The sequence below is a fragment of the Pavona decussata genome, unplaced genomic scaffold (assembly GCF_977016875.1).
Source record: "Pavona decussata unplaced genomic scaffold, jaPavDecu1.1 SCAFFOLD_90, whole genome shotgun sequence".
NCBI classification, from domain to species: Eukaryota; Metazoa; Cnidaria; class Anthozoa; order Scleractinia; family Agariciidae; genus Pavona; species Pavona decussata.
This window is the reverse complement of record NW_028145507.1, coordinates 678998-687735: the sequence shown is the minus strand read 5'-3', so window position 1 is coordinate 687735 and position 8738 is coordinate 678998. Positions and strand designations below refer to the sequence as shown.

The 8738-nt window shown below is 39.0% G+C and overlaps 1 pseudogene; it reads left to right on the top strand.

The window, feature by feature from the left end:
- The first annotated feature begins 1950 nt into the window (after positions 1-1950).
- Positions 1951-8738, top strand: LOC146474324 (uncharacterized; annotated as a pseudogene).

Here is an 8738-nt window from a genome sequence, read left to right as displayed (position 1 = left end):
TCCGTATAGTGGTCCGTATCGTAAAAAGCTGGACCGGTTACGAGCGCGCGATTAGCCAATCAGATTCGAGGATTTGAGATTCCGGCCCGCGGAGATGCTTCAGAAAAAAATAAAGTGAGTTACAGTCGAACCTCCACTAACGGCCACCTCCCCACAACGGCCACCTCTCTATAACGGCCACTTTTTTCGTTCCGGCGGACAGTCCATACATTAGCTCTTGTTTAACCCTCTCTACAACGGCCACCTCTCTACTACGGCAACGGCCACTAAAGTGCGTCCCCAACTGCCAAAATAGCCTCTCGACAACGGTCAGTACAGTACTTTTTTGTAAAAACTTTTTTTTTATAAACTGATGCAGTAATCGACATTTGTCTTCGGAACATTACGTTTCTGTATCCATTTTAATGATATACGTATTTTGATTGTGTTTCATTTATATGCTGCAATAAGCATTAATTGTCTACAATAATATAGCGAATGTTGCGAACCTTGCTCGTTTCGCCTTGTTAACATTTTGATTCAAAACATTATTTACGTTTTATTGTGTATTTTATTTATATATATTATTTAAGATTGGATTGCCGCATTAAAAGCTACAGTAAGCATGAACTTGGCACAATAAACATGTTGTACTTCCCGAAAAAAGGTGTCATATTACACCCCTACCTCCCCATAACGGCCACCTCTCTACAACGGCCACTTTCTTCTCTCCCCAAGGTGGCCGTTGTGGAGAGGTTCAACTGTATTTTCGAAAATAATATTCAAAGGACCTGAAGCGCTTTAGTTTTTTCGAAATCTAAGAAAGTTCGAAAAACGCCATTTTGGCCTTCCGGCGGCGTCGAAACTACAATAAAATTATGCATTTTCTTTTCGCTCTTTCAGATCAACGCAATAACATCTTTGGTTAACTCATAACAGAACTCTTGATCTCCCTGAATCACTAAATTATTTGGAGAAAGCTGTTGAAAACTGCTTGTTTTTAGCTGTTACAATTACCCTAGTTACAGCGCTTTAGCGGATAAGGTAATTTTAGCTAACTTTAACAGCAACGAAAGCCCACTGGTACATGTAATCTAGCATGGTCTTAAAGCCCATTCTTTATTGTTTGTTGTATAAAAATTGCTAAGGCGGCCCGACAAAAGTGTCCTGTCGACAGACGGAAACGTGAAGTGTACCCTCTGGAATTTCGACCTTTCACGAAGCAAACATGAAGCATCCCGATTCCGAACAGAACTGCACATTGGGCTTTCGTTGCTGATAAGTAGCGCTAAATTCACAAAAGAATAAAGTTTATCGGGGAAAGGGCGCTTTTGGTCACTTGGAGAAGAAAGCTATATACCTGTAAAGTCGTATTCCTGTTATTTCTTATTTTCACTTCACAGGTAAAAGAACCAGAAAATCAAACAGGACGTAATCTGTTGAAAGATTAAAAACCAACGACAAATTAAGGTCGCGACGTATCGGTGAAATAACCCAAACGACCAAATTTTCTTGTTTTACAACCTTTAAAACGATTTTATCTAGTAGGCTGATGGAAAGTTACGTATGTATATTCAGACTGCGTTGTACGGCGATGCAATTTTCGCCGCACTTCCTGTACCTTTCTAATTTTTGTAGTTGCTTTTTTAAACGTAGGCCGAAGTGTTAATTGCATCGCCTTCCTTGGGATCTAGCAAATTGGATCTTTTTCTCTAAATAGGTGATATCAACTCTGTTTGTGACCTTGATGAATTGCCGATCACAGTAGATAAATTTAGTATTTTATTCCAATGTTTTCTAAAGAGAGAGAGAGAACTGGTATAGTTAGCACTTTTTGTTTAATCAAAGTATGTTTTTTTCCGTGGCAGACTCAGTTTTAAAGAAAATCTTTAAAGTGGGCCACAAATTTAGTTAGAATTTAAGATCGCTTGAGCGACAAACGTAAAACATATTTGACTAGAGTTAAATTCAATGGATACAGTTTGTGTTGAAACTCCTAAAATACCAAAACATTTAAGAAAAAGGCAGGTAACCTAAATATACTACGTGAAAGCAGTCCAATTTAAAAGCTTCGTTCAAGCGACTGACGTGTGTAGTATCTTATTTCGTGTGCATGTTTGTTATATCAGCCTTAGTAACGCTAGCCGTACCGATCTTTAAGAGTAAAGGGCTCTAGTCAGCCACACCTTTGTTGTTCACATGAGATAGTTTCAGTAGTATATTTTACGCAGAGCGTGTAGAAACGAAAGAGATGACTGAGAAACTTTCTAAAGGTAATTTACACTTACAGCAATGCAATAAGATTTGCCTCACCATCAGTAGCTTTTATAAATGGCGTAGGGTGACTAGGGCTCTTAAATCATTTTTTTTTTTTCATAACTCACGTAATTTCAATATTCTGTAAAACCATTTTTTTTCTCCGATTTCTCGTGCTTTTTTTTGTGGGCCAGTTACATGCGGAAATATAGTGAAAATCTGGAAAAAAGGTTCAATAATGTTTACTCACGCACGTTTACTCATGAGAGTAGTCTTGCCAACCGTTTCACTCTTTCAGTGTTGAGTGAACTCGGCTACAGTTTATGAGTAAGCTTAACTTGAAACTTTTTTGACAGTTTAAACCTGGTCCCGTAAAAGTGCTCGAGTTAGACTTTTGTCAGTCAGATGTGATTAGATTGTATCAACGGATGGGATTGGATTTTATAATTGAAGTAATACAATTCAAGGATAGACTTTAGAAGGCTTGAAGTCTAGAGGACCAATTTATTTACTCCTGTTTTGTCACAAAATATTCTCCACAACAGCACCTTCCTCTTGCTCGTGTTTTCTGTTTGACAGAAATAATGGATAATAGCATCCGGCTTAACCTTAGTGGCAAAATATTCTTTTCAATTTTCGGGCATTCTTCTTTGTACCTTGCCTTCTCAGAATAAAACAAAATATATGGAAATTCCACACCACTTGACTACCTCAACCTGCTCAAACCAGCTATCATTTAATTTCGATCCATTGAAATGGATGCTAAGGGATATGCTGATAATTTTCTGTTTATAGTGATAATGGACATTCAAAAGGAGGAATCGAAGGAAATGACAGCTTGAAGAGAACCGCCTTAGGCAAGCTGGCCTGGGCAATTCTCATAGTGGCATCTTGTTATTTGTAACTGATAATAATTTTTAGCGCTGTAGCAAGTCAAAAACCCGGAAAATTTCGCGCAAATGCATTGGAGTCACGTTTTGAAGGAGGTCATTGGAAACGCATTTCTATGTAAGTCTCAAGGATGCAACCTACACCTTAAGACAAGTATAACACCTAAAAGCAGATTCATTTGCCTGTCTGAACTATTTTTTTGACGAAAGGAGGTAACAGGTTTTGACTAGTAATTTATATTTTCCAGAAATCTTCAAAGGTTTTATCAATTGTCATCACTTTGCTTCTTGCGTCCCCATTTGTGGAAACTGACGGGATTATTCTCGGGAAAGAAGAAGAAAAGATTTTGATAAAAGTCATCCGATGAATTCGAATTGAATCCCACACACAGGATTTACAGTTGTCCATTTACTCCAGACAAAGGTGATGTTTGCATCTCAAATTTTTTTTCTGTGGTGCCCGTTGCAACATTACCGGAATTGAGTGCTTTGCCCCATTCATAAATGTCCACTGGAGTTTCATTCTTGAACCACCAAATTGATGCATCAAAGTCCACGCAACCCAAGATTAGTGTACGATCTACAAGGAAACATAAGCTTTTCTACTGATCCGCTTGTACCAAAGATCTGCTTGACTATGTCGTGACCCACATTGGACGTGGACAGAACTTTTTAGAACTTTCGGAAAACATTGGGTCTATGAATTTTCAAGCATTTATCAGAAACCACAAAGACAGAATTGATCCGAACACTTTTTATGATCGCATTCTATATTCATATCCAAGCAATGACCAGCTGATGCACATGTTTCTATCATATTTTAATGGTATGGAACATGCTTATCAAAAACAAATGGAATCTACACCATGTTCAATTTTAACATGTGACCACACACTTTAAAGTGAGTAGGCACGTTGGAGTGATGAGGAGTTCTGACAATGCTTTCATAAATCAATTTGAGAACTTGATTATTGCATTAAATGAACATGGTCAAGTTGCAGCATGGAGGCTGACTCGAAGTACAGCTTTTAAGGAAGTTGAAGACCTATTAAAGGACTTAAAATTATGTCTCAATGAGAAAGATCAAGAACTGGACATGATTATGGTGGATGACTGCTGTTCCAGCCTCCCATCCTATCGCAAGGTTTTCCCCGCTGTTCCAGTAAAACTGGATCTTTTTCATGCCTGCCAACGTTTTGCTGTACCAAAGGGATCTTGTCAGTCAAAACAACTTTCAAATGAATTTGGTCTCTTTCGCGCAAACGATGATATGGGAGCAACTAGGGCGATGGAAACTCCACATTCGGAAAGTATAGAGGCCAATTTGCAATTGTTTGTTAAGAAATGGAAACACTGTCTATCTGATGAAAGTAAGAATGCCATAGAGAATATGAAAAAACATATTCGCAGTGGTTGTTGTTCAGTAATTTCACCTGGAGTGGGCACCCAAAAAAATGAGCGACTACACCAGCAACTAAAAAGGTCCCTTCTTGGCGGAGCATCCACTATCTCTCCTGAACTTGCTATTGCAGTATTCACCGTAGTTTTGTACGTATGGAACTGTAAAATTTCCCAAGATCATAAGAAACGTCGTTCCAATGCTTGAGGGATTCCTGTTGTACTAACTGAGATTCAACTAAAAGAAGGAATGGCTAGTACCTTAAATGAGTCTACCAAAAAATTTAAGAACACCGGTGTGTCAGAAAACGTCCCGTTAGCAGTGGCAATTGCAAACGATAAAATCTGTCTCGTCATCATCCTCACATATGGAATTAAGTACCGGTGTTTTTGCAGACGGGGTTGAAGATCTGAAAAGCGAGTTCTTCACTTGAACGATGTTCTGTCAAGAGTTGAAAAGAAATGCACCTCAAGAACGTTTGATATCTTTAACTTTCCTTTCTCTGACATTAAAACAATAGTCCACGTTTTTCGTGGACAAAGATGCAGAATTAGATCAGAAGACAACGAAATTGATGGTGAACTCTTTACAGAAATGAATCGTGAGTGCCTACAGCGACACCTGTCTGCATTTGCCCTTGAATTAGACCAATTCCCTGGAGATGGCGGTTGTTGTTTTGCGAGTATTGTCACTGAACTTCATAAATTACTAGTCAGCAATGATGATGGTAATAAGGAATTCGCTGGACATTTGAAAACTATTGGACTAGGAAAATCATTTGAGACAGACACACTTCAGCTGCGACTATTGTTCTGCCAGGAAATTGAGAAAAATATCGAGAAGTATCAAGAGTTCTTTTGTGGACTTCAACGTGAAAGACGGACTGAAGAGATTTTCGAAGTCCGGATGGTTCAATAGTTCCTTGGGTGACCTCTGTGTTTATGGATGTATCAACCTGCTTAAGATTCCAGTCGTGGTGATCACTTCTTTTCCTGGTTCACCGGTTCTGACGTTTGTGCCATCCACGCTTCCTAGTAAGCGTCCAATCTACATTGCCTATAATCATTCGTCCCCGGGTCATTACGATGGAACTAAAGGGGAGCTTATTTTTTGTATTCAAAACTTCTTAATGCACAGTTTTCATTGCCCACGCGAAATTAAAAAACCTGATACTACGAAAATTAACGACATGAAGGAAGATTGCGTTTTCGCTGTCCACTCGGATAAATTACTTACAAGAATCTAGGTGATAGCCCTGATCTGTCCTGTCGGTATTTTGTCCTAAAATAGATTTTAATATTTCTTTCACTTTCAATTGCGCGTATCCAGTTTGTTTGAATTATACCCATTTTTTTCTTTATTCCTTTCACTTCCAGTTATTGACGATTTTAACACTGGGGACAAACAAGCCTTTAGCTTTGAATATCTGCCGGATGCGAGCTAACGCACAAAACAATGGAGATACATGTCAGCTCTAAGAACATCATACTTGTTTTTCAGTCACGAACAACTGAGCAACAGAGCTGAAAACAACTGCAAGAGGCCAAAGCTCTCGAAAGAGAGAGACAGCAGTGATCAACTTTGTAAAGGCGTGGATCTGATAGACTCTCATATACGTGATAAACGAACACCCTACAATCTCACCGCAGGTTAATAGCATCAACATGAAATCACGAGTAACGCATTTCACGGATCCTATGTCTTTGCAGATAACATATATTTAGCGCTGTCTCCTAGAGACACGGATCTATTAGACTCTCATATACGTGATAAACGAACAGCCTGCAATCTCACTGCAGATAAGCATGAAATCACGAGTCAGTTAAAAAAATCCACGGATCCCATGTCTTCATAGATAGCATTTATTTAGCACTGTCTGATATCTTGCAGTTAATCCGAGCCAGTGAACCCAGACAAATGCCACACAGCTAGCATTTGCAATGGCATATAAGGAACTTCTCCTAACGGCTCAGAATGATCATTAAGAAAATCTCCATTCAGTAAATTTGAGTTTTTCCCTTCATGATCAAGATTAACGTCTCAATAAGCAGAGATAAGCTAGAAAGGCTTTAAGAGCAATCTTTTTGCGAACTGCAGGAGACGTGCAGGCCCGTCAACACTTTTAAACTCTAACAGCGACAACAACAACTCAAAAGAAGAGGGCATGCAATTGCGGATAGTTCTTGAAACAGAAAGGAGGAGTTGTTCTTAGATCCTGTGAAAGTTTAAGGTGCTCCTGTGCCAACGCAGGTTACAAATGCTCAAGAGAATGTCGGTGCATCAAGTGCCAAAATTCACCACTGAGAGAGATGCGAGCATCTGATGCTTTGGCGAAGGGATGCTCATGTGGCCTAACAAAAAATCAAGATCCTCATTTCGTGAAAAGAAAGTCCAAGTGTCCGTATCTTCGCCAAGGCGTGTACTGCTCGAACTTTTGCAAATGCTTCAATTGTGGAAACAAAGGTTTGGTCTTTTTACGACAAAGTTAACTGTCCGTAAAATTATGGAGTTGTCGGTAACAGAACGTCCTACATTGCAATTTCAATCCGTAATTGGATTCCTTTGCCTTAAACTAACCTTCCCAAAACACTACAAAGAAAAAAACAAGACAAATGAAAGCCTCATACTAAAAAAAAAAAAAAGATTGTGTCCACAAGAATCTGTCGATGCATGTAATCGATAGGAATCGATAAAAGTGATGACAACAATTGCCAGAATAAGAATGACATATTATTCTAGAAAGTGACACAGGCATACTCGGAAAAAAGAAATCAGAGCATCCGAACTAGTAATCGGGAGGTCTTAGGTTCGACTCCTGATATCGCACTCGGATTTTTTTCCGAGTATGCCTGTGTCACTTTCTAGAATAATACGTCATTCTCATCCATTCACCAGGCTGAAAATATACCATCACATTTATTTCAATTGCCAGAATAGTTGCGATAACGACATTTTTCAATTGATAGATGAAATCGACAACATTTAAGTAACTAAATGTAAGAATTTTTGTTTTTGGTTGTCATAAACTACGTGGAAAAATGAGAAGGCTGGCAAAAGCACTAAGTTCGATTAACTCCAGGAAGAAACCTTTTCAGGCCAAAAATCAACTATACTTCAATGTAGTAGCCTCCACCTTTATAATAATATCCCTATACTCAGAAATGATAATACTCGTGTACTGAGGACTGAACATCGAGCAACCTTAGCATGAATATCAAAGACAAATTATGTATATTTACATTGTTCATTCAGTATAGCATCATTGGAGGTAACCGCTTCGATAATGGTGTTGTTGGCCACGCATCGGTATTGATTTCCACTGTCTGTCCTCTTCACATTCGTTATAGTCAACTGCTTGTTCTTCAATGATAAACTGATTCTAGGATTGGCAGTCGTATTTACAGCAGATGCATTTATGGTCCACGAAAAAGTCGGTGCTGGATTTCCAGTTGCGTTACAAGATAAAGTCGCGTTTTTTCCTTCTTCTATATCCTGATTCAATGGATGAGCAGTGATCTCAGGCTTGTCTATCATCGGAAAAAAAGTCCTTGGACGTCACTGGAGACAGGAACCTTGTTGGTTATTACACATGTATTGAAGTGTTGAACATGTGCAGTATCCAGATAACATCCAAAAATGTTTGTGAGTTGTATAACTTCGTTGCTTGTTCTGCAACTGTCAAAGAGATGTCCTTGCCGATTGAATACAAAGTTTTTTCGAAAGTAGCGGCAAAGCTGGTCTTCGTCAACTCTAAACATGCTGTTTCCGAGTCCCTGATGGATTCACTTGTGGAAATTAATTAATTGATCATTACGGGGTCTAATGTTGACTTGTCAGCTGGTTTCGTTGCACAGGGGAGTTCATTGTTCATTACATCCCCCTGTAGCACACGCATATGCAGATGATACATAACTCTACTTGTCATTCAAGCCTGACACCTCATCAAGTCAATCTGAAGCAATTGAAGCAATGGAACTTTGCATAAAGGCAGTCAGAGCATGGATGACTACTGACAAGTTAAAGTTGAATGACGACAAAACTGAATTCTTAATAATTGGTACACGACAACAGCTTAGCAAAGTTCATATCGAGAAGTTATCGGTCGGTGATGTCAGCGCAGCTCCTGTTATTTCTGCAAGAAACCTTGGAACTTGGTTTAACACCAACCTCGGTTTAGTGACGCACATTACTAACACATGTAAAGCTGCTGTCTA